This window comes from Lissotriton helveticus, chromosome 1_2 (genome assembly GCF_964261635.1).
Source record: "Lissotriton helveticus chromosome 1_2, aLisHel1.1, whole genome shotgun sequence".
NCBI lineage: Eukaryota > Metazoa > Chordata > Amphibia > Caudata > Salamandridae > Lissotriton > Lissotriton helveticus.
In genome coordinates this window covers 237977734-238000113 of record NC_136058.1, presented here as the reverse complement: position 1 = coordinate 238000113, position 22380 = coordinate 237977734, and the positions used below count along the sequence as shown (strand labels likewise).

General features: G+C 40.3%; 1 protein-coding gene across 3 annotated transcripts in view; it reads right to left on the bottom strand.

The window, feature by feature from the left end:
* MKNK1 (MAPK interacting serine/threonine kinase 1) overlaps positions 1-3211 on the bottom strand; it is a 183597-nt gene extending 180386 nt beyond the window's left edge. Inside the window, exon 1 of one of the 3 annotated variants that reach the window (XM_078671672.1) lies at positions 2933-3211. The gene's annotated coding sequence lies outside the window, so the exon portion shown is untranslated. The remainder of the gene's footprint in view (positions 1-2932) is intronic. The other 2 variants (XM_078671674.1, XM_078671673.1) reach the window with 2 other exon arrangements.
* Positions 3212-22380: the final 19169 nt, after the last annotated feature.

The window sequence follows — 22380 nt, the reverse complement described above, 5'->3', positions numbered from 1 at the left end:
CTCTTCCCATACCTCGTGTTAGAAGATCATTGCAAGGAAGCATGTGGCAGGCTGATTTACCAGGTAGTCCTCGAAATCAAAGTTAACATATTTAGATTTCATTTACTTTGGCTGCAAATTGGAACCTTGTTTATACTTGCAGGCCAGCGATACTGAAACCAAATCAGGGGTATGCAAAACCCGCCTGGTTCATAAAAAAAAAAAAAAAAATTATATATATAATATATATATATATATATATATATATATATATATATATATATATATATTAATAAAACCCACACAAAAACTCACTCTGTGTTCATTCTAGATTAAAAGCAAAATCAGGCATCCGCTGGTAACGTTTTCTTGCAAGCTTAACTCAAACAGATGGATTTGAGACCCCCTCCGACTACCATCATGCATGAAAGGTCACACTAAAATACCTCTCCCCCACCCCCGACCTTTCTAATAAGGTTTTCCATTTCAGGTCCTCTTCACTGGAGCCATGTGAACAACCCCTACAATCCCCCTTTAGGTTCTGATGCATCACCTTCATTTTGATGATCTTCCCCTTCCAGCAACTTGCTCACCAACCCAAACCTTGGCTATCTCTCCATGTTTAATTTAAGGGTTGCTGTTCAAAATTGTGTTTTTGATAAAAAAGCTTTAATAGCTGCATAGTTTCGCAGGTGCATGAGTGACTAGCAGCTCCAGTACAGTTTTGTATTTTTTAAACTGAGGCTGGGTGTCCTAGCTTTCTAATAAGATAAAGACTAACAATCCCAGAATGCAATGAAAAAGCGGTACTGTAGCAATTAACTACGTATGAATTTGAAAAACTTGGCAGAGCTGCCAATTCCTCATTTTTACTTTAGTGTAAACGGCATAAAGTGTATATTTGATGCTTACTATAATCTATTTTTTGCTACGTAGAACAAAAAGTTCTAAAAATATGGAGCTTGGTGTTACGATAAATGTCTATGGGGTCCTTAAATTATGCATTGAAATACAAGTTTACAGAATAACACCTTTGTTTACATTTGTTTTCTTTTACCAAGTTAATGGTTTTATGATATTGAATGTCGTAGTGTTGGTTTTGTATCCCTTTTCATTGTACACTACACAGCCACTCTGGTTCACACATGGCTTGGCATCCTTTCCTACCAACAACACATAGCTTTTTGCCAATGTGTTCCTTTCTGGCACAACTTTCTACTGACAACACAACTCATTCATGTATTCCCCGCTCTCAGTCTGCAGGTCTTGTTTTGTCCATCCTGTTAATCTCTGCCACACCTGCCACTCATAGTCTCTTTACCCAGAATATTTAGTTTGTTTCCGCTCCCTTTCATAGACTACTCCCTTTCAATAACTCTTACTTCCCCTTTGCGCCTGCCTTCGCCTTTTCGGTTGCTCAAGGTCTCCCTTAATTTCTTTACTAGCTCACATTTTTAGTCATACCGGTATCCCTCCAACTTCAAAACCTGCATACCCTTCCCTCACGGTTTTCTTCACTACTCTATTCCTCACTACAGTCTTTTTCCTCCTTCGACAAATCTTATTTATTTTCATGCTAAACTCTTCTTTCACTTTCCCATTCGTTAAATACCCATCTTTTCTTTGTAACCGTTTCTTTCCCCCTTTATTACCAGTTAATTTTCGGTCTTTTCATTATGTTATTTAAAAAGATAGTCACCTTTTTGGGTGCCTTCTACCAGCTAAGACAAAGAATAAAAATGGTAATAGTATTACCCAATCCCTCTTAAAATCTTTTCCCCCCTGCCCCATTCATCTCTACCATACCTTTCTCCCGCAAAACTAACGCACATTTCTCTCTAAACTCTTTGTCACCCCAGCTCAGACAGAGGACGACACCTACACAGTGCGGGACTGGAACCGTGAAGGATTTGGAATGGTAGTTTTAAAGCAGTATGTGGCATTTACTTCCATGCTCCTCCTCTGCCTATCAGAAAGCAACTAAAACTTTCAGAGGTATGACTGACGGGGCGTGTGCCATTTCTCATGACACCCATGCCCCCAATAGACACGTCGCACTGTATGGTACCTAAATTCCGAGGGGGTGCGATGGACCGCAGGAGCTTACTGGTATGTGTGGGGATGGGTCAATTTCTTGAGGATAATAACAGCGATCCATAGCAGGGGTAGGTTGCCGCAGTCCACGCAGGACTGACATACTACATCAGGAAGCCATTCACTAGGACAGTAGCAGTGCACGCAACCAGTTTAACATATAAACACTCCATAACACTGGCAAATGAGAGAGCGCGCCTCCTATTCGGGGCGATGTGAAAGAGTTCCCGCCTAGCTCCTCCCGTGAAGACAACATAGTTCTACTCCTGCACTTTTTGGTGGCAGGTCATTGTGAACAGCTCCAAAGGAAAGATCCAGGACTACAATTCCCAAAGCATTTTACGCTGTCGAACGAAACGACTCAAAAATTGAGGTTGTGACGAGCCGGAGTGCCATAATAAACCTACATGAGAGGAGGAGGTCAGGTAAGCTGACCCGCTGCGCTGCTGTGGAGTGTGAGAGAGGGCTGCCCTGCTTCTGACTCAATAGTTCAACACAAATGTATGCAACATTTGGCTCGCTGTCATGAGCTGGCAAGTCAAGGCTTTGACTAAACAACCTTTAAACCACCCACCCCCAAACGACCTAACACTTTAGTTTAAACACGCCAAATAAACAACAGACCAGGCAATGTGTAGTACAGAAGTCTTTTAGTTCTTATGGAATGCCATTACATTACCTGTACTACAATAGAATGCTCTTAAGGTAGTACAAATACCAACGAAAAATACAAATGGTCCTTCACTTGTATCCGATTGAATCAAAGACAGGAAAAGCTTATGTAACAAGGACGTGCCAGCCCTCTGAAGTACGGCGAGAGATTCCATTCTCCATCCCCCCCCAAAGACCAAGAGCTTACCTCTCACCTCTGATAATCCGCCACTAAGCCCTGCTTTTGCTGTCTACTATCAACTACCAGGGCGAGGCAATTTATACTGATTGACAGGCTGCGCGGTGAGAGGAGGGTCTTGGCGGTAGAACTTCCCCAAACAACCTGCAATTGGTCTAGTGCGAAACCTCTCCCAAAGTATGCCCCGGAAACAAAACCTATCCGATGCGCCGGAAGTGACTGCCCAGCCGTACTTGGGTCGGTACAAACGGGGTCGCGTTACTCGCGCACCATGTGGGTTCTCTCTGTGTGTGCTCTAAATGCGTCTTACTTTGTTCAAGCGGTTAATCGTGACTCATATGACAAAGAGTGCTTTCCAAACTGTGCGTCGCGACACATTAGTTTATGTGATGCGCTGCTGCTAACAGTTTTCGTTGTGAACTGATCTCGAAGCGATGGCAGCAGTTAGCCGTGCGAAAGAACAGCATGGCAGCTTTTTACAAATACACGATTTTTACATTCGTTGTTTGAAGGAAAATCTGTTAGAAGCGTTTGATCATATATAAATGTGCCAAATTATGCGGTGTAATTCAGAACATTTTGTGTTAGTATTCGTTATTTTTTCATTATTACACATGGGAATTGTGTCTGACCAAATATTTCTTCTTTTCAGTACAAGTTTAACACCCAAATACAGCAATAGGCAGCAGAAAGATGACCAGTTAACATTTGGAAAGCGCTTTACACTGAAGAGGGACACGTGATTCCACTTTTTTTGCTAACTTTTGAAATGTTTGAGCTAGAAACAACATTTTTTCTTAAAACATTAGATTATGCACCATATATATTATGTGACTGTTGTATCTGTGCTTATACCTTTAATTGTTTATGTATAATGTTCTGTAGCTCGTGTACAGTACTCTGTTACTTCATCCACATTCTATGTTCGGTTCTAGATGCGTTGCAGTTGGTCTACATTTCCTGACCTGACAGCATCGCATCTGGATTCTCTTTATTTTGTGGGTTATTTATTCTATATTCTTATGTGTACGAAACAATTTTGAGAAAAGATACAAATTAAAGAATAACATTATTAACAAGAGGAAGATAATTTTTATGACTGGTTATTGGGTTATTATTAGGAAACCAAGAAAAGTTACGAAAGGAATTTCGAAATTTAGTCTTCCACAACAGGTCGTTTGGGTCACTAATTCATCTGTTCAGATTAAAAACAGAGGTTGGTGGAATAAAAGTGCTGTGATTAAGATTGAACCATTTCATAAAGACATTATTTTGAAGAAAGTACAGGAAAGCAATAAATTGAATACATCATCATTTGTATGTTATGAAGGTAATTTTAAAGAAAATTCAAAAGAAGGTTTGGTTTCACAAGAAAATGTTTCAGAACTTTCTGATCAAATTTTTATAAATGAAAAAGAGGGGAATGATGTAAATAGTCATGAACAACAAGAAATTCATAATAGTTCAGTAAATAGTTCAGATAAAGTTATAATGGATGAGTTTGTCTCTAACACTTCTCATTCTTGTAACAAGAGAAATGGTAGAGTTTTTAAAAGAAACATGACATAAAACATGAAAGGACTCCTTTGTATTTTCCATCAGCCAATGGTTTAGTTGAAACGGCAAATACATTTTTAAAGAAGGAATACAAATGGCACTTTCTTCAGGTTTAAATGTGAAAAAACATATTCAGGAACAAGTTTGGAGTTCTCTAAATACTCTGCACTCAATTACAGGGTTTACACCTTTCTTTTTATTAAAAGGTAGAGATTCTAAGAACATTTTAAAACCCGTATTTAGTAATAGTATGTTTTCATTAAAGAAGGATGAAGATTTAAAAAATGGTAAATCTATTGAGTGTGTACGAAACAATTTTGAGAAAAGATACAAATTAAAAAATAACATTATTAACTAGAGGAATAACATTTTTAAGACTGGTGATTGGGTTATTATTAGGAAACCAAGAAAAGTTATGGAAGGCGTTTCGAAATCTAGTCTTCCACAACAGGTCGTTTGGGTCACTAATTCATCTGTTCAGATTAAAAACAGAGGTTGGTGGAATAAAAGTGCTGTGATTAAGATTGAACCATTTCAGAAAGACATTATTTTGAAGAAAGTACATGAAAGCAATACATTGAATACATCATCATTTTTATGTTACGTTGGCAATTTTAAAGAAAATTCAAAAGAAGGTTTTGTTTCACAAGAAAATGTTTCAGAACTTTCTGATCAAATTGTTATAAATGAAAAAGAGGGGAATGATGTAGTCATGAACAACAAGAAATTCATGATAGTTCAGTAAATAGTTCAGATGATGATATAATGGATGAGTTTCTCTCTAATACTTCTCATTCTTGTGACAAGAGAAATATTGTGATGCTAGCAAAATATAAGGATTATTATTTGTATTAGTTTTTTTTTTTTTATGGAAGGGAGATGTTGTATCTATGCTTATACCTTTAATTGTTTATGTATAATGTTCTGTAGCTCGTGTACAGTACTGTTACTTCATACACATTCCATGTTCGGTTCCAGATGCGTTGCAGTTGGTCTACGTTTCCTGACAGCATATAATAAATTCCTGAATATATATATATACATATCTGGTTTATGTTGATTGCTTACAACAGTGGCATACGGCACATCCATAATATGCAGAGATCACCATAGCATCAAAATCACGTAATTCCAGGGGCCCTGCATAATGCGCATTATGTGGAGTCAACTGGATAAGATTATGCCTCTCATACACTGTCTTTTTAGATCGAACCTAGAGTCAGCGCGGATGCGCTGATCTGCCAGACTTGTAGTGGAGTAGGGAATAGAAGTCCCACCCACTCCTTGCCCATATTTCTCATTGTCTTGTGTCATTGCCCTTCGTAAATGCTGGCTTCTGATTCATAAAGAGGCGTGTTCGTCCCTCCTTAGTACCGCCTTTTCTTCATTTGGAACCTCCCATGGTGACTGGCCCTTTTACTTTGGTTGTTACATGGTAGGTCTGTAAGCACCATTTTCTTTTTTGCGTTTTTCTTTCTGCAGGCCCGACGTGCTAGGGGATGCCTTTTTTAAAGCCCAGCGAGTCAGCGTCAGTGAGAACAGGTTATGTACACTGGGCTAAAAGCACAAAGTAGTGTAAGGGGGCCTACACAAAGATGCCTTTCCATGCTGCCTCGAGCTTGGAGAGTGAAAGAATCGGTTTAGTTTGAAAAGCTAAGTCGCCTGGTCTGGTGCCAGTGTCTGCATGTATGTAGTCTTGGGTACCTGGTCTAGCATACTTTATCCAACACGCTCTCTGAAGTAATGGTGCAGCTACAGTAGTGCGTTGAAGCTGGGAAAACGGACTAATCACGGATAAGAGCTGTCTAAAGAAACATTACTTGCTCATAGCGTCTCAAGCCGCTGGCATTTGTCGTATGCAGTGCAGCTCTGACTCACTCTCATTGGCCACCTCCTTATAACACAGACACCACCCAGGGTCACACTTAGGCTTTGTGTAGGCGAACACTCTAATGTATGCAACATATTTTTTTTTAACCTTGTATGACATTTATTTCTGTGCAGTGTGTTTATGTATAACATGTGCTTGACTCATGGGTACCAACTGTTAGTAGCCTAAGATGAAAAGTGGTGCAAGGCTGTCCTCTACAAGCTTTTTTTTTTATTACAATCAGAACATATGAATTTGTGTTGATAATGAAACTTAAAACTGCAGGTCCCAGAATGTTATAGCAAAGATATAATACTTGATGTGATTATCTCGGAACTGAATGTACATTCATCCATGGGTTACCACGTGTGTTGCAATACAATAACAAGGACATAGTGCATGCTATGTAAATGACAAAAGAGTAAGAACAGTTTCTCACTTCTGACAATGGACATCTGGAAATTTCAAGATGTGCCATACTAAGTTTAAGGATATTTTCTTCTTTGAGGCTCTGTCTTTTGTTTATTTTGAATTTTATTATTAAACATTTCCATATTTATTTCACTCCAACATCGCTACAAGTCCTACTCATGGCAAAGAAACTATAAAATAGCTCAGGATCTTAAGTGCTTAACACTGCTGCCATCCACATGCAGCATAGACACATATCATCAATTTTTACGTCCATAAAATCAATACTAGGTTTAGGTTAAAGGGGGTAATTGAATATCGAAAAATGCCCTCACAACTGTGTATAATAAGATTATGCAAATGGTCAGGAAATTCTTGACTATAGCCACAAGGTTTTTTACAGTCACAGAATTGCAGGGTAATTTGCAATATCTTTTGATGTGCAGTATTGGCTATTTTATTTCTTCAAATGCATTATACATACCCTGCCCATACTCCTCTTTTAAGTTCAGGGCCTCTTGCACACTCAAATAAAAAATGTCCACTGGCTGAAGATAGGTGGAAACATATTAACATAAATGCATCTTTATTATCTATTAAAAGTGAATTTTTAGACGTAAATGTTCACACGAAAGAACTAAAAACATACTCTTTCTTTGTCTAAAACAGTTGTTCTTTTGTAATCATTCCTACAAGACATCATAAATCATAAGGACCACTCAATGAATCTACCAGGACCATGACTATTAAAAAAAAGAATAACATTACACCTAGCACTGAAAAATAACCATGACCACAGTTTCAGTCAGGAATAGATACATTTCATCACAATTTCAGTTCACAAAACCAATTTACAATGTGCTGCAAAATTAGGCAAACTGGTGCATTTCCTCTGCAAATAGTGAGCCAAGCCCTGAGCACGGAAGTATTGTAAACCCTCACTTAGGAAATCAATCAGTGAGATGCTTTGGCATAAGAGCTGGAACAGGGCTTGAACTCAAGTGCACTTTTTAGAGTTTGGTTAACTATTTTCAAAGGTACTTACCTGACCTGACTGCTACTTTAAATACCCTTTGGTTGTCGTCCTGATGAACACCCTGCTTAAATTATTCCAGAAAAAACGGAAGTTTGACTAAATCTATGTTTCGGGCTCGTTGTTTTTAATATATAAACAAGAGAAACATTCTAAAAATCCGTAGTTAAACTCCTAAGGGTCGAGTCCCAGATTGGTGTCTGAGGTCGTAGAGCTGACTTGTTGACATTCTTATACAGAATAATTTAATCACTCTTAAATGTAGATTCACAGTTGCCACTCCTGCTCAAGCAAGGTTTAGACATAGCAATTGTCTAACCCCAAACAATTACATATTTATACCAGTACAACAGTTTGGAAGAATTAGTGATTTTAAGGTGGTTGATTTGGGAAATGGTGATTGTTTAGGTTTGTTGATGAATTTAAAGGTGATATAAAAATGATTTAAAGTTGAATATAATAAAACTATAGAGCCTGAATTAACTTACAATCATAGAGTATGCCGTTCGAAAGCTGAAGAGGATATCCAAGAGCCATCAAAGATCAGACTTGATAAGAACTTACTTGAAACAACTGACAATTGTGGCATTGGTATAAGCGTTTAATGGAACAAGTTTGGTTATTCTTGAAAATGAACCACAATCCCTCTCGAGTTACTTGCAGTAATAGATGTGGCATTCAGAAGGGTTGGTTTAACTTAAAATGCAAAACATGCGTAGATTAGGCAGAAAATTGGCAAATAATGATGAGTCAATGTTCAGGCAAAAATATAAAACAAACGCCTGCATATCAATTATTGTTAATGCAGAAAAAGATAGAGGTGAATTGGGATAAAGTGCAATAAGTAATACTACAGGGCAATCAAAAAAATATTTTTGGCGGTTGATAAACACAGCGTAAACAATCTCGGGTGTGAATTTGGAGGCTCAAGTCTCAGAATCACAATAGATTGAATTTATTTCAAATCTCTATAAAAGTTCTGCACACAAACATGTTATAAGATGTACTATCAGTTATCTGAAGACTGACCAACTTATATAGGTTCAGGAGATGGGTAATTGCGGAAATAAACAATCATTTGAAATCTCCTTGGGCAGGAGGCCCACACAGTCTGCGGCCAATATTATTTTAAGTCCTTTCTTTAGGTTGGTTTCCTCTTTAGGGAAAATTCCAGAAGCGTGGAGGGGGCGCAGTTATAAAGCCAATTCACCAGAAAGTTTTGCATAGGGATCCAGTAAACCATAGTCTGATTTCCCTTTTGCACACCGTCTCGAAAAAGTATGCACAAACTTTGTTAAAGGTGTTTGTCTCTTTGGCTTAGGAGTTATCCCAATAAAGAATGGAGGATTCAGGCAAACATTTCTCCACAATTTACCACTGGATGGTACTCTGGGCATCAGCTGGGAGGTCAATAGAAACAGTTGGAAAGCTTTGCTGCTGTTTCATTGACTTTCTAGCTGCTTTTGATCTGGTAGACAGTGGCAAAAAGTTAAAGCAATGGAACATCCAGCATGGCTTGTTGTTCATGATACAACAACTTAATTCCAACAATTGTGTCCAGGTCGATTTAGACGGTACGAGTGTTCTATCTGAAAAAAATACCGATGGGAAATGGATTTAGGCAATTGTACGTCTTAGCTCCCCCATTATTTAGCATTTTTATTTCTAATTTACCTTTGAAACTAGCAAGTATGCCCTCCTTTTCGCCCCCAAAAATTGGGTTGTAAATGTCCCTTGTCTCATGATGGCGACGATCAAGTCGTAATGGACTATACACAGATTGGCTTGCAATGAAAAGTGGATGACCTTCGCTCATATTGTAAAAAGAATAGTTTAACAATACATGTGGAGAACATGAAGAACTTTATCTTCTCCAAACGACCAAAAACATTTTTGTGGGTTTTAAATAAGATTCCCTTGGAGCAGGTTAGGGACTACAAATATTTAGGGGTCTAATGTTTGCAAGTAGTGTGCGTTGGGAAAATCTCAACTAATTTAAAAACATCACTCCTTGTTATTGTGAACGCTTTATAAAGATATGGTTGTTTTGTAAGTCTCTCTATAGAGCCTGTAAAAGATTCCTTTATTGAAAAATTCATACTTCAGGCGTTGTATGGAGCAGAACTACTTACTTTAGATCTAAGACTTCATTGGGAACTTTAAGAGTGTTTGTTGTACTTTTCACTCCACACACAACTGGAAACGGTAAGTGGTTCACTTCTTTAAGTTATTCCGGGTTTGACGAGCCACCGCTGCCCCCACACAACTGGAGAGCTCCAACTGTCAAAATTGGAACGCTCCTGCTCGTGAGCAGCTATGGCAACTACACAGAGATTCCAAAGGTTGGCATGAAACAAACCTTGCTAGCCACAAGATATTACCTCTTATTTTTTTAAACAGTCTTCCTAAGTAAACAAAGAAACTCAAAATCCCACCCCCAAAACAAAAACCCAGAAACATAACTGGAAACTAAAGGGAAACCAAGAAGAACTTCACACACCACCTAAGAGAAAAGATAGCGTGCATCATCTTAGCTTCCAGGGTACGTGTTTCACATGACTCTACCTAAGTGGAACCACACAGGTACTTTGTTCACCAGAAGAGGGCAGGGCTAAATTCAGATTGTGTCCCATTTGGTAACACACACCTGACACTTTCACCACCATGCTGGCATTCCACCAATGGTCCTAGGTTGCTTGATTCCGGTCCATGGAAGACATGGCTTGGCAGTTCGGGCTGGACTGTTCCCATGAGGCACAGGGTCAAAACTGATTTGCATATGGCCATGTCTGAACTGGGGTGGTTTGGTGAGCAAAATAACGATGGATTAAACCCAGATCCGTGACTGGGGGTGAATGTTTTGTCATTGTGCAACATTCCGTCCATCATCTTGTGTGTTTTGCCATTCCACCAATGCCCACCACGTACCATAAGAGCACCACCACATACTTTCTCGACACGCACAGTATCACCGTACACCACACATCCTTTTTTAACAAAGTCTGTATTCTTAACGTGAACCATGTCGCCAGTGCACTGCAGAACAGGTCTCGCAGACTTCTTAAGATCATACCTATTTCTCATTTTTTCTTGGCCAGCTTCCATCCTGGACTCCGAAACCCGTTAATCCACCCAGCAAGAAACGTTGTCATGTACGGTCTAGAGTAACCAGGCAGGATATAAAGCGGACATGGGCATGCGACCTCTGAGCGACACAAGTGGTGCAACTTTGGTAAAAGAATGTGGTGTGGTGCGATAAAAACACAACATTGACCTGGCCGTTGTCTCCACATCACAACTGTTGTTCTTTGCCCACTTGATGCATTCCACAACTACCCTATTGATCCTTTCCACTAAACCATTGTTTTGTGGATGACAAACAGAACTCCTCAAATGTTTAATTCCCGAATCACCCAGAAACGTGCTTTTCTCTTGGTTCACAAATTGCACTCCATTGTCAGACACAATAACTTCTGGGAACCCTTCTCTCATAAAATTCTTCTTTAGGAAATTTACAGCATTATTCGCAGTGGGAGACGCACAAAAAAAGACTTCTGGCCATTTACTATGGTACTCCATCAAGACAAATGCAAAACATAAATGGTGAGGGAGAAAATTGAAGGGTCCCACAAAATCAATTCCAATTTTCAATCAAGGCTACTCCGGAAAAGGAATGGGCTGTAACGGTGGTGTAACAACTTGGTATCCCTTCTCAGCCCCAGCACAAACAACACACTCTTTAACGACTGACTCAATGTCTCCATTCATGGAGGGCCACCAGTAGTGTAATCTGACACTCCTGGTCATTGTGGACCCTAAATGCCTGTCATGGGCACAGCCCACCAGTAGAGCATGAACTCCAGCAGGAGGTACGCACCTGTCATCTCATAATCACACCATCTTCAAAGGACAAATCCTCAGCAATTTTACAATACAGTTGGATATCTGGAGACACACATCTTTCTCTGGGCCAACCCTTCACAATATATTCCTTGACCTCCGCTTTCTTCCACTCACTCTCGCAACACGCTTTGTTTTCCACAGCACCAACATATGCAATGAAACAATCCTCTTTGTCCTCCTCCACATCAAGCCCCTCCTCTTCGCGGATAGGTAGCCTGGAAAGGAGATCTTCCCTGACATTGTCCTTGCCCTGATTGTGTTTGACATCAAAATTGTATTGGAGTAATTTCATAGTCAGGCGTGCTATGCGTGGCCTAGCGTACTTAAGTCTGTCACCCCCCCAAGAATGTAAAAAAGGGGCTTATGATCCGTTTGTGTCACAAATGTTCTGCCCCAAACGTAACTCCTGAATTTCTCACACGCCCAATAGCATGGCAATAACTATTTTTGAGTAATTAAGCTCAGGCTCACACAACACCCTGGATGCATAACTAATGGTCACTTCTCCTTCCCCTAGATGCTGAGTCAAAACAGCGCCCAACCCATAATTACTAGCATCTACCGTTATGGTGCAAGATACACATGGGTCAGAGGCAGTAAGAGTTTTAGCATTAGTCATCTCTGACTTGACCATCATGAACGTGTCTTGACAGTTATCGTTCCATTCAAACAGAACATTAGCTCTTAACATGCTCGACATAGCCTTCATCTTTGTAGCGTACTCCGGTATAAAATATGCCTAAAACTCGCACAACCACAGAAAGGAGCGCAGCTCATCTTTGTTCTTCGGACTCGGGCATTCAACCACGGCCATCACAAGACCAGGCCTTGGGCTTACACCTCTGTAGGAGACCAAATGTGCCAAAAACTAAATTTCTCTCTTCCTCAATTCACACTTTTCCTTTTTTTTTACAACACCACCCTTTTCTTCAAAGATCAGGAGCACTGCCTTTAACGATTCCTCATAATCCTGTAAATGTTTAGGGAAGATAAGATCATCATCCTGCAAGGTGACAACACCTTTCACACCATTTATAATCTGTTGCATTATGCATTGAACCACCGATGCAGCCAATGCCTGGCCGAACGGCATCCTGCAAAACTGATAAGAGCCAAACAGGGAATTAAATGCCGTGTAATGGCGAGAGTCATCATCCAACACAACTTGGTGGTAAGCTGAAGCGAGATCGATCTTAGAGAACCAATCTGCACCTCTTAATTCCTCCAAAAGGTAGCCAATCTTGGGAAGAGGGTGGGAATCGACCCAAATTTCCTTATTCAGACTTCTTAAATCAATACACAAACACATATCCCCATTGCGTTTGCGAGCAACCACCAAAGGGCTCAACCGTAAGCTTGGTTCTATGGGTTCAATAACCCCACTGCTCTGTAATCTGTCCAATTCTTTCTTAAGATCCTTCCTGAGACTGAAAGGCACCGATCTAACGTTATGCTTAATAAGGATAGCCTCTTTCTTTACCTTAATTCTGTGTTTGAATCCCACAATTTTACCAAGATTGTTAGAGAGCACCTGTGGAAAGTCATCTTCCAAACACACAGAGGTTGGCATGTATTTGATTACCAGCACTTAATCGCTAGTGCTAGGTCTTGAAACCATACTGAACCGTCCCTGGTGGTACCACCCAAGAATATTGAGACCACGTACAGCAACATAGATTTTCCCTTGTATCTTATGCCCCTGAACTCAAGCACGTCTTCAATGAACCCTTCCAACTCACTTCTTCTCCCCCCGTGGGACACAGGCACTCACTCTGTCTGGAGGAAAAAGTGCCCTATCACCCCATGTACTTTTGAATATTTTGTTGGTGATCATAGACATCTTGCTGCAGCAAGAGTCATCACTGGATCAAAAAAACGCTCACACATCTCCCTCGACTTAAAATCTCTGAACTGGTTACCCTATGAAGCCAGAATACACCTGAAAATTGCGTGCATTACTCATAAGGCCTTACACCACAACTCTCCTAGTTACATCGCACAGAAATTGACAATCTCAGGAGGCTCAAGAACAACAAGAAGCGCACAAACTCTCCTCCTGAGCCACAAAAATTCCACAGGACAAAAACATACAAACGATCCTTCTCAGGGATGGCCCCCAGGATTTGGAATGCCCTCCCTCCAGAAATAAGACTTCTCTCATCCACTGCATCCTTCAAAAAGGAAGTCAAATCGATCCTCTTGGCTAAACTCATTTGATCTTAAACTGTGTAAATATTGTTTAACTATTTCTCTTTCCCCTGTATTACATTGTTTCTGTCTTCTCATTCTATGTAAAGCCCTCTGATATCTGTAAGGATCTTGTTCGCGCTATATAAAACCTTGAAATTAAATAAAATAAATAAACCATAATCATATCTTGCAAATCCTTAACAAGCTCATGTCCACTCACTGAATCTTCTTCCAACACACAACCGACCTTGGCTGGCTTAGCCGGCCAGACTGACACACTTTTGCAAAGTGAACCATATTGCCGCATTTGCGACAACTCACATTCCTGGCTGGACACACTCTGTTGTCACTTCCATGTGGCGCAAAACCACACCTGTAACATATTGGATCTTTTATAGAAAACCTTCTCATGCACCTTGTTGTCTTTGCGAAGTACACTGCTAGCTGCAACTGCATTTACAGACTCCTTAGGCGAATATGTCACATTAAGTTCCTTGATGGACAACTGTGCCAATTCGACACAATTTGCAACCCTAACATCCTCCAGACCCGGATTTCTCATTGTTAGCAGCATTTGCTGAATATGCTTGTCCCAACAGTGAGCGATAAGCTGGTCCCTAACCAACTAATTATGATACTCCCCATATTAGCATTCAGCACAAAGTTTCCGCAAAGAACTTATATATGTATGCACATTTTCACCCTGTGGTTGTGCACGTTTAAAGAATTTATGCCTTAGCACGACTAAACTAGGCTTGACATCAAGTTTTACAACTAACTTTCTAACTGCTTACTGGTACTCATCAATCACCTCCCCGTTATCCAACACTAAACCAGGAAGATGTTTGAAAACTTCTCTGCCTTCAAATCCCAAGGAATGTAGTAGCAGACACTTTTCCTTTCAGCTCTGAAACGTGACGCACCAATTGCTGCAAGGTAAGTCTCGAAAGCATCAAACCACTGTCTCCATTGAATCTGTGGACTTCCAGGACTCTCTAAGAAAGGAGGAGGTGGATTAACAGATTGCATAATCCCCAGGAAGATCTACTTATGTAGATTGCACAGATATAAGTGCTACCCACAGCTATGTGCCACTACCAGATTTACACAGGGTACATGTTGCCCAAAGAAAAATGCTGAAACACCACAGAGAGCTTACAGAGCCTTCAAAGTAACATAAATAGCATACAAGCACAGAGTTCAGACTGCTGTGCGTATCACCGCAATTAAAGTGATGTGCAAGAAGGTACGTTGTGGAGTCTAAAGTAAACTGACTTAGGTGTGCATGTCACGATCTTGATCTGTGGCCCACCAAACATTCACCTGGTGTGCGTGTCACCGCTGTACATGCTGCTCGTGTGAAATCCTTGTGAAAAGATTGTAAGATGTGTCCAAAAACACTGCTTAATGGAACTGCCAGAGAAAACCAGCGTTTGCACCATCTGTGAGGCTTATGCAGGCTAACTGGTATGCTGATACACCACCGCAATGATGATCCCAGGGAGGCCGAGTGATTCAGACATGCGCCCCACTTTTGAGGCAGGCGCCGGCAACTGGTGCGCTGACTCGCCTTGTCAGGAGGGCACCCACCGAAAACTCCCATAAAATGGAACAGACACCAACCAAGTCTGTAGGACCCTTTATCAGGAGCCGCTGAAGCTCAGACACATACAACAGCCACAGTGATTGGGAATGAACACAGCTGCGCAAGATGTCCGCCACACTGTTCGGTGAACAAATCACTTGTGACTCACCAGACACTCTTTTCCGATGCCGCGCCAGACACTCCTTTCCGAAGCCACTTTTAAAACTCTTTTTAGTCTCCCAAAAAATTCAATGGTTCAAGCAGTCAGAAAGCGAATAGTCCTAGATTCTTGGTCCGTATTATTACAGCCCGGAGTGTCAAGATTTTCGTTTAGTGTAAAAAATGGACAAGGAGGTAAACTTTCAACCCTAACCACGAATGGCTCAATGTTCTTAAGAATTTAAGAGATTTAGCTAAAAAATGTAATCGAATCTTGGATTGCGAACAAACATGCTTAATAATGAAGCGCTTTTTCCTCTAAATAGGCTGAAGAGTCTATTTACCTGTGGGGCAAAGGGAAGGAACATTTATTGGAGATCAATTGTACCTTTTGTCAAAAGAATTCTGTCTGTAGCCTACTTCATTGAAAATATGGGCGACGAAGAAACTTTTCCCTACCATGCTATCTGGGGTCCCCGACTAGCGTATCCCGGCTACAAACACCTCATCTCCGGATAGGGATTGACCCAAGCTGGAGAATATCTGGACTTAGAGTTAGAATCATTGAGAGCAGTGGTTTCTGTCCATGTAAATTAAAAACAAAATATTCTTTAGTTAATTTCCTTGCGGATTGTACTTTGTTTTTAGGTGAACGGAAAATATTTCTTTGCCCACTTCTAGTGAATTAGAACTAGAAATGAAGCCATAGCCACTTTATGCACTATGAAAACCTTAAATGTTATCTTTGCAATGGCAACTATATTCTGTTAATCTTGAAAAGATCTATCTCATGAAATTCTGAGACTCAGACTTAGGGCGTTTGAGATTTCAGGAGATGGATGCTTAACCGAGGCCAGCTGCTATAATCTGTCTTCACTTGCAATGAATGTAGAGGGACTATTTCAGATGTGCCATTTAGTTGTCGTATAATTTGTTCTGGTTTAATTATACTACATATTCTTATGAAGTATTATTGTGTATATTTTCAATAGAACTAAGCAATGGTGTTCTGTGTTTTTAGTAACAATAGGAATGTATAATTCCAAAATAGTTTTAATTGAGTATATATATATATCACACAAAGTTCCTGTAAAGCATCCAACTGGACATGAAAATAAGATGCGGCACACCAGAGGACGGCACAATACTATATTGTGCACCAAAATAAGGACCTTATTTTGGTGCACAATAAACTTTGTGTGAAATTTGAGTGGCGGCTGCTGCCACTTGCTGGCACCGAAGCCGAAGGCTGAGAACCACGAAGTGCAGCGTTTGTGGATATATATATATATATATATATATATATCGAAATTTGATGATGGAGTTAAGTTACGTATTTCTAGAAGATCTTGGAAATAAAGAATTTAACATCAAAAATTCACAATGATCTATTCATTATTTGTATTTGGTATAAACTCCTATTTTATGTGCGATTCACAAGATTTGCACACTTTTCTATTGTTTTGTCTTGAGTGAAACTGGTCATATTTTTGTGTAATGTAGTTCTTGTTGTTTTGGATCTTCATGTTCCTGGTTGATTCAGTGACCCCTACAATTTTATGGCAAGACAGGAGGCTAGCATTATGCATAACCTTTTATTAACCACTTCTGAGCAGCACTTTAAAAGCTTTCTTAGAACATAAATGAAGTCACAATAATCAGAACTCTATATAAGTCAGCAATATTCCAGGCTCATCCTCTTTTGTTTGCTGCTTCTGAGCAGATAAGTATATTATTGGTTTATTTGTCATATGTGGATAATGTGTTTGGTATGAATTAATTTATAAGTTAATATTTAAATAAACTAGTGAGTAGTAGATTACATTGTATTGTAGTAGTTAGAGATTTAATTAGTGTTTGAGAGCAAAGAAAACCCATTTTTCGGGTACTGTTGTATGAGGTGAGTGTTTTTGTTATGGTAGATTGGTATTAGGAATTTAGAGATTTGTTCTTTAATTTTTAAAGAGTTTATTTAGTATGAATTGAGCGGAAAAAGAGGATTTTAAAATCAGGGCGGTTGATCATAGTGCAAGCAGATTCGTATTGTAGATCTGCGCACGACAATCAAGAGCGTCATGCAGAGTTTAAATTTGAATGTAATCGTACCTTACGACTCGAGACTCCATTGAGGCCGGAGAAGCAGGCACGAGCATTACGGTTCGCGAATCCTTAGAGGCAGGAGAAGCAGGCGCAAGCATTACGACTTGCGAACTCCTACGAGGCAGAAAAAGCATTATGGCTCGCTTGCGAGGGAGGTTGTTTTGACTCAGATGAGTTTCCTTCAGAAGAACGCGGTTTACGCGTCTCTTGAAGGGAAGTTGAACTTGTTTCTAGAGTGTGTGACGAAGCTGTGATAGGTTGCCTAGCAATGGACAGCTGAGCATCGGAGGAAGAAAAAAATTACAATTAGAGTCGGGTTGACTGGAAACTGAGGTTTTTGCTAGCGATTAACATTACATAAACGTAACAATAATAACAAGCATTGAAAATGCAATAGGATTTGCATTTGTTGGAACTATTGACATTGTAAATTGCAATGTTTTTTACTTAAGTTTTATGGAGTTTATGTATGTGGTGTGTTGTTGAATTATTGGAATTGGAATTGGACTCGATTAATTGTATAATTGTGTGGGGTGGAGTGGATTTGTGTATTGGAATTATGTGGCATGGTGTGTTGTGGAATTAAATGGATAGTAATTATGTGGTATTGAGTGAATTGGAAATATGTGGAGTGGGATTGTGTGTTTTGGAGTGTAATTATGTGCAATGGTATTTTTTGTTGTGCCGTGGTATGTAGTTGAGTTTATTGATGTGTGCTGTTGTGGGCTGCCTTCCATGGCACACAAACGCTTCGAAATAGTATTTGGAAAATTACATCATACATGATGTAAACAGCCAAACATTAATGTACTTAGTAAGGATATGCCCTCCCTACCTTAATAAAACAAAGAGCTATGTTGTGTGTTTTTGTGTAGAACTTTGTACAGTATACTCATTACTTAGTGAGTCACATAGTGCTGCTGGGTAACAAGCAGGTCCCCTATAAAGTATGCAATGCCTTGGGCAGGCAGTGCGTCCACTGTGTTACCTACAATGAAAGGAAACCATATGCAGTTCGTAGGTTCTCCCTTCTATAAGGAGGGCATGTGTGCCTCTTCGTAGTAAGGAATTAAGGAGGGGATCCAGACTGCATTAATTTCTATCACTACCATGGAATGCATCGGGCAAGATGAAGTATGAGGCCCTGAAGGTACACGGAGCACAAAAACTGTGGAAGTACATGTTTCTATTGTGATACATGGAATGTAAGTGAAGCCCCTAAACAGCACGCAGCCCCCTTGTCTAACACAGACTGCAGGAAAAGCCCTAATAATATCAGCTTCCGTGTGATGCCTTAATATAAGGAACATATGTGCTGCCTACAGGTGATTGGTGTAATATAGGATCCACGACAGTCTCAAGCAGCACAAGGTCCCATGTGCTTCATAAAATACAAGTTGGAACTCGATGTATTGGGCAGACTGGAGCTAGTTAGTGTAGCGCAGACTACAGGATGGAGCGCAATGACATATTGGGCAGAGTGTCGGTCCCCTGTGTTACAGAGTACACTAATCAAGTCTGGGTGGCACAAGTGCCCATGTTTCACAGAGGACAGGGGAAAACTAAGGGTAGAATGCAGCTCCTCTGTACTATCTGAACTGCAAGGTATGCCCCCAGGTAGTAAATGGGTTCCTTACACCCCATCATTAGGTCCCTTGTGTTACAAAGGAATGCCGGAAGTCGCAGAGCAGGAGGTGGGGTTGTGAAAAATATTATGTTTTCAACTGGCTGTACAGGTCAATGCCGCCCTATGAAAGAAATGTGAAGAATATGCCAGGCTCGTTGCCACTGTGTGAGAGTAGTGGCCTCACTGGGACTTGGGCATGTGCACGCATGGCATGGGAACGCCCTGCTGTGGCATGTGCTTAAAGAACAACTGTGCCTCTCAAATAGTGCTGCGAATAGACCACTTTTTGCTAGTGGGGCGAGGGTATGGCAGTCCATGCTGTGGCGTTAATATGCACACGGTATTTTATATAGAATTAGTGTGCACATGAGGCTGTTGTTGAATAAACAAATAATATGTCATGTGTGACAAAATGTGCTTGAGAGAAAAACACATGCCAAATGTATTAAAAACTTGCCACAAGAAGATAAATGAACCCCTCAATTACACCAGATACACAAATCATAAACAACTTATCTGGATTTTAAAGTTCTCAAAAGATACTCCAAAGAAATACAGCACCCAGCATGCAATAGTGCAAGTGCTAAGAATCCGGTTCAGTCCATTTGAAAACAACATTACAAATAATAGCCCATGCATGCCAATGAAACAATGCTCAGTATACCAGTGAAAATTATTAATACACGCCTGCCAACCTTGTAAAAAATAATGACTGGATGCAGTATATTCAAACAACATAACTTGAGGGAACATAGTACTTGAAAGCTGCAACAGAAAACAGCGCGTGCAATATGTAAAGCAACGTGCCATCTAAAATGAAAATATGAGTGCTCTCTGGGTTAAAAGAGTGATAGTGAATACCTGAACCACTGCTCAGGCGACCCCTTCATAATCGAACTAGGGGAAGTAAACAGCCATGAGAATATGGATGCACATACGTCTGCACAAACGTCAAGTATACAAGATTAAAAAAATGTCATGAGTCACCACTAATATGCCAGTGAATCCAATTGTCATGCCCGTGTTCACCTTTATTAGTATGGATCAAAGGACAAAGTAACTGTCGGATCCAGGTGATTTACGACGTAGAACGTGGCTAGTGTGCACGGTGATAGAGCTGGAAATAGACCAAGGAGGTGGGGAGGGAGTGCCCAAAAGAGAAAGTGCTGTAAAGTATGTGATGATTGCAAAGCCTCTCCATGCGAACCCACAACATAAACATCAACTGCTCCTGTTAACCTCTAGTGAAGTGCATTTGTTGTAAACAATGTACTGGAATCTAAGTGACACTACGAACTGGAATTAAAACATATGAAACAGAAGTTCAGGAAAAATGTTACATCATAGTGAGCTCAATAAGTATTTTACAAAACATGACTGATGAACATTTTAGCATATCGCAAGCAGTCAAGCAAGTTAAATACGGTGAACTAAATAAGTGTATAAAAACATGATACATATTTCTAACAAATGGAATGCGATGACTTAATCTTATGTGGTACATACAAACACCTGTCCTAGAGAGTGGCATCACGGGAAAGTTTAGCAGCAGGGCACACACAATCCAGTTGAAAGTTTAGCTCAGCTGCTGCCAGCCAGATAAACGTAAAACGAGAAGAAGGGCTTTTGGAGAGCAGCTCAGCGGCGTGCCAGCGAGGCACTTACTGTTGTTATTAACTATGATAACTTATCCAGCGGGAAATCTTTTCGTTCCTTAAAATAAGCCCCTCAGTGTCTGCTACCAGAAGTGGAGAGGCCGATGCGTGCGCTAATCTGCTCCATGTCTGCCCATTGACTTAAGTAATCACTGCATGTGGGACCTGGTGATGCCACTGTGCCCCCACGCTCCGCTCGAAGTGGCGGAGCTGCTGCAATTGTTTTCAATTTGTTTCAGAATATGCCTGTAAAATGCGGCTGAGTAGGAACAGATTATTCTAAAATAACGCTGCCACTCTGGTGGCAGTGCCGGTTTGTGAAGGAGTGGGAGAAAGTGAAAGCAGGGCACGAGAGAGGCCGGGGAGGGGTGGAAAAAATTGACCGGGAAGTTAATCAAGTCCAATCCTCCTTTAAACAAAGCCCAAAACCAACCAACATCCTAGTAAAATAAGCCCAAATGACGGTCGACTTCGAAAAATTGCTAAAATCCTAAAACATGTAACCTACGAAGAAGTAGGCACGGCGAACGACGTACCACCACTACAACTGTGTAATTAGGAGGAGGTGGGAGGGAGGAAAACTATATTTATATGAAATCAGCTATGCTTCCAAAACTATACACAGGCAAACAGAAACAGAGCAGGAAACCAAGACAAAAAGTAACGCCTCAGAGAACAGACAAAGAACTATCGTGTGGTGAGACAGTACTTAGTCCCTGCTGCATGGGAGGAACGGAAGAGAGAAAGGAGGGACGAAGAGGCAGGGCTGACCACTGGCAAACAAGTATTTTTGAAGGACACTGAAACAAACAAATCAAAAGCTTGGGGATGGCTTTAACCTGACATAAAAAATTACAATAGGTTTCGTATGCTCGACCCAAAAATGGGTGAAAATGAAAATATACAGAAAGAAGGACAGGAAGAAATAATAAAAAAATTAATTGAAAATGAGTTGGAAAGAAAATTCAAGGAGGCAGAAGATACAGTTTTAAGGAAGAAGAAAAGAGGTTTAGATCTGGTAGAGGAGGAAGAATATTGGACTCTTTCAGAAGAAGAGGGAGTTCAAATAAGAGGACCAGGTGGAAATGTTTAAAGAAAAGTAAACACAATGAGATGATTAAAAAATTCAGGAAAAGAGATTAGGAATAAAGCAAGTGTGTTAAATACAGAGAAAAAGGCGAAATGCTGACCTGGTCAAATCAAGATGATTTAGATTAGTATGTTTTATGTTATGTTATGTTATGTTAGGTTGTTTTCTATAGCGCATGGCTACCCCAGCAACGGGGCGTCCCAGCGCTCACAGACATGCATGACTGAGTGGCTGCGAGGCTGTGTGTGGAGACGGAAGATCTAGGATATGATGAGGA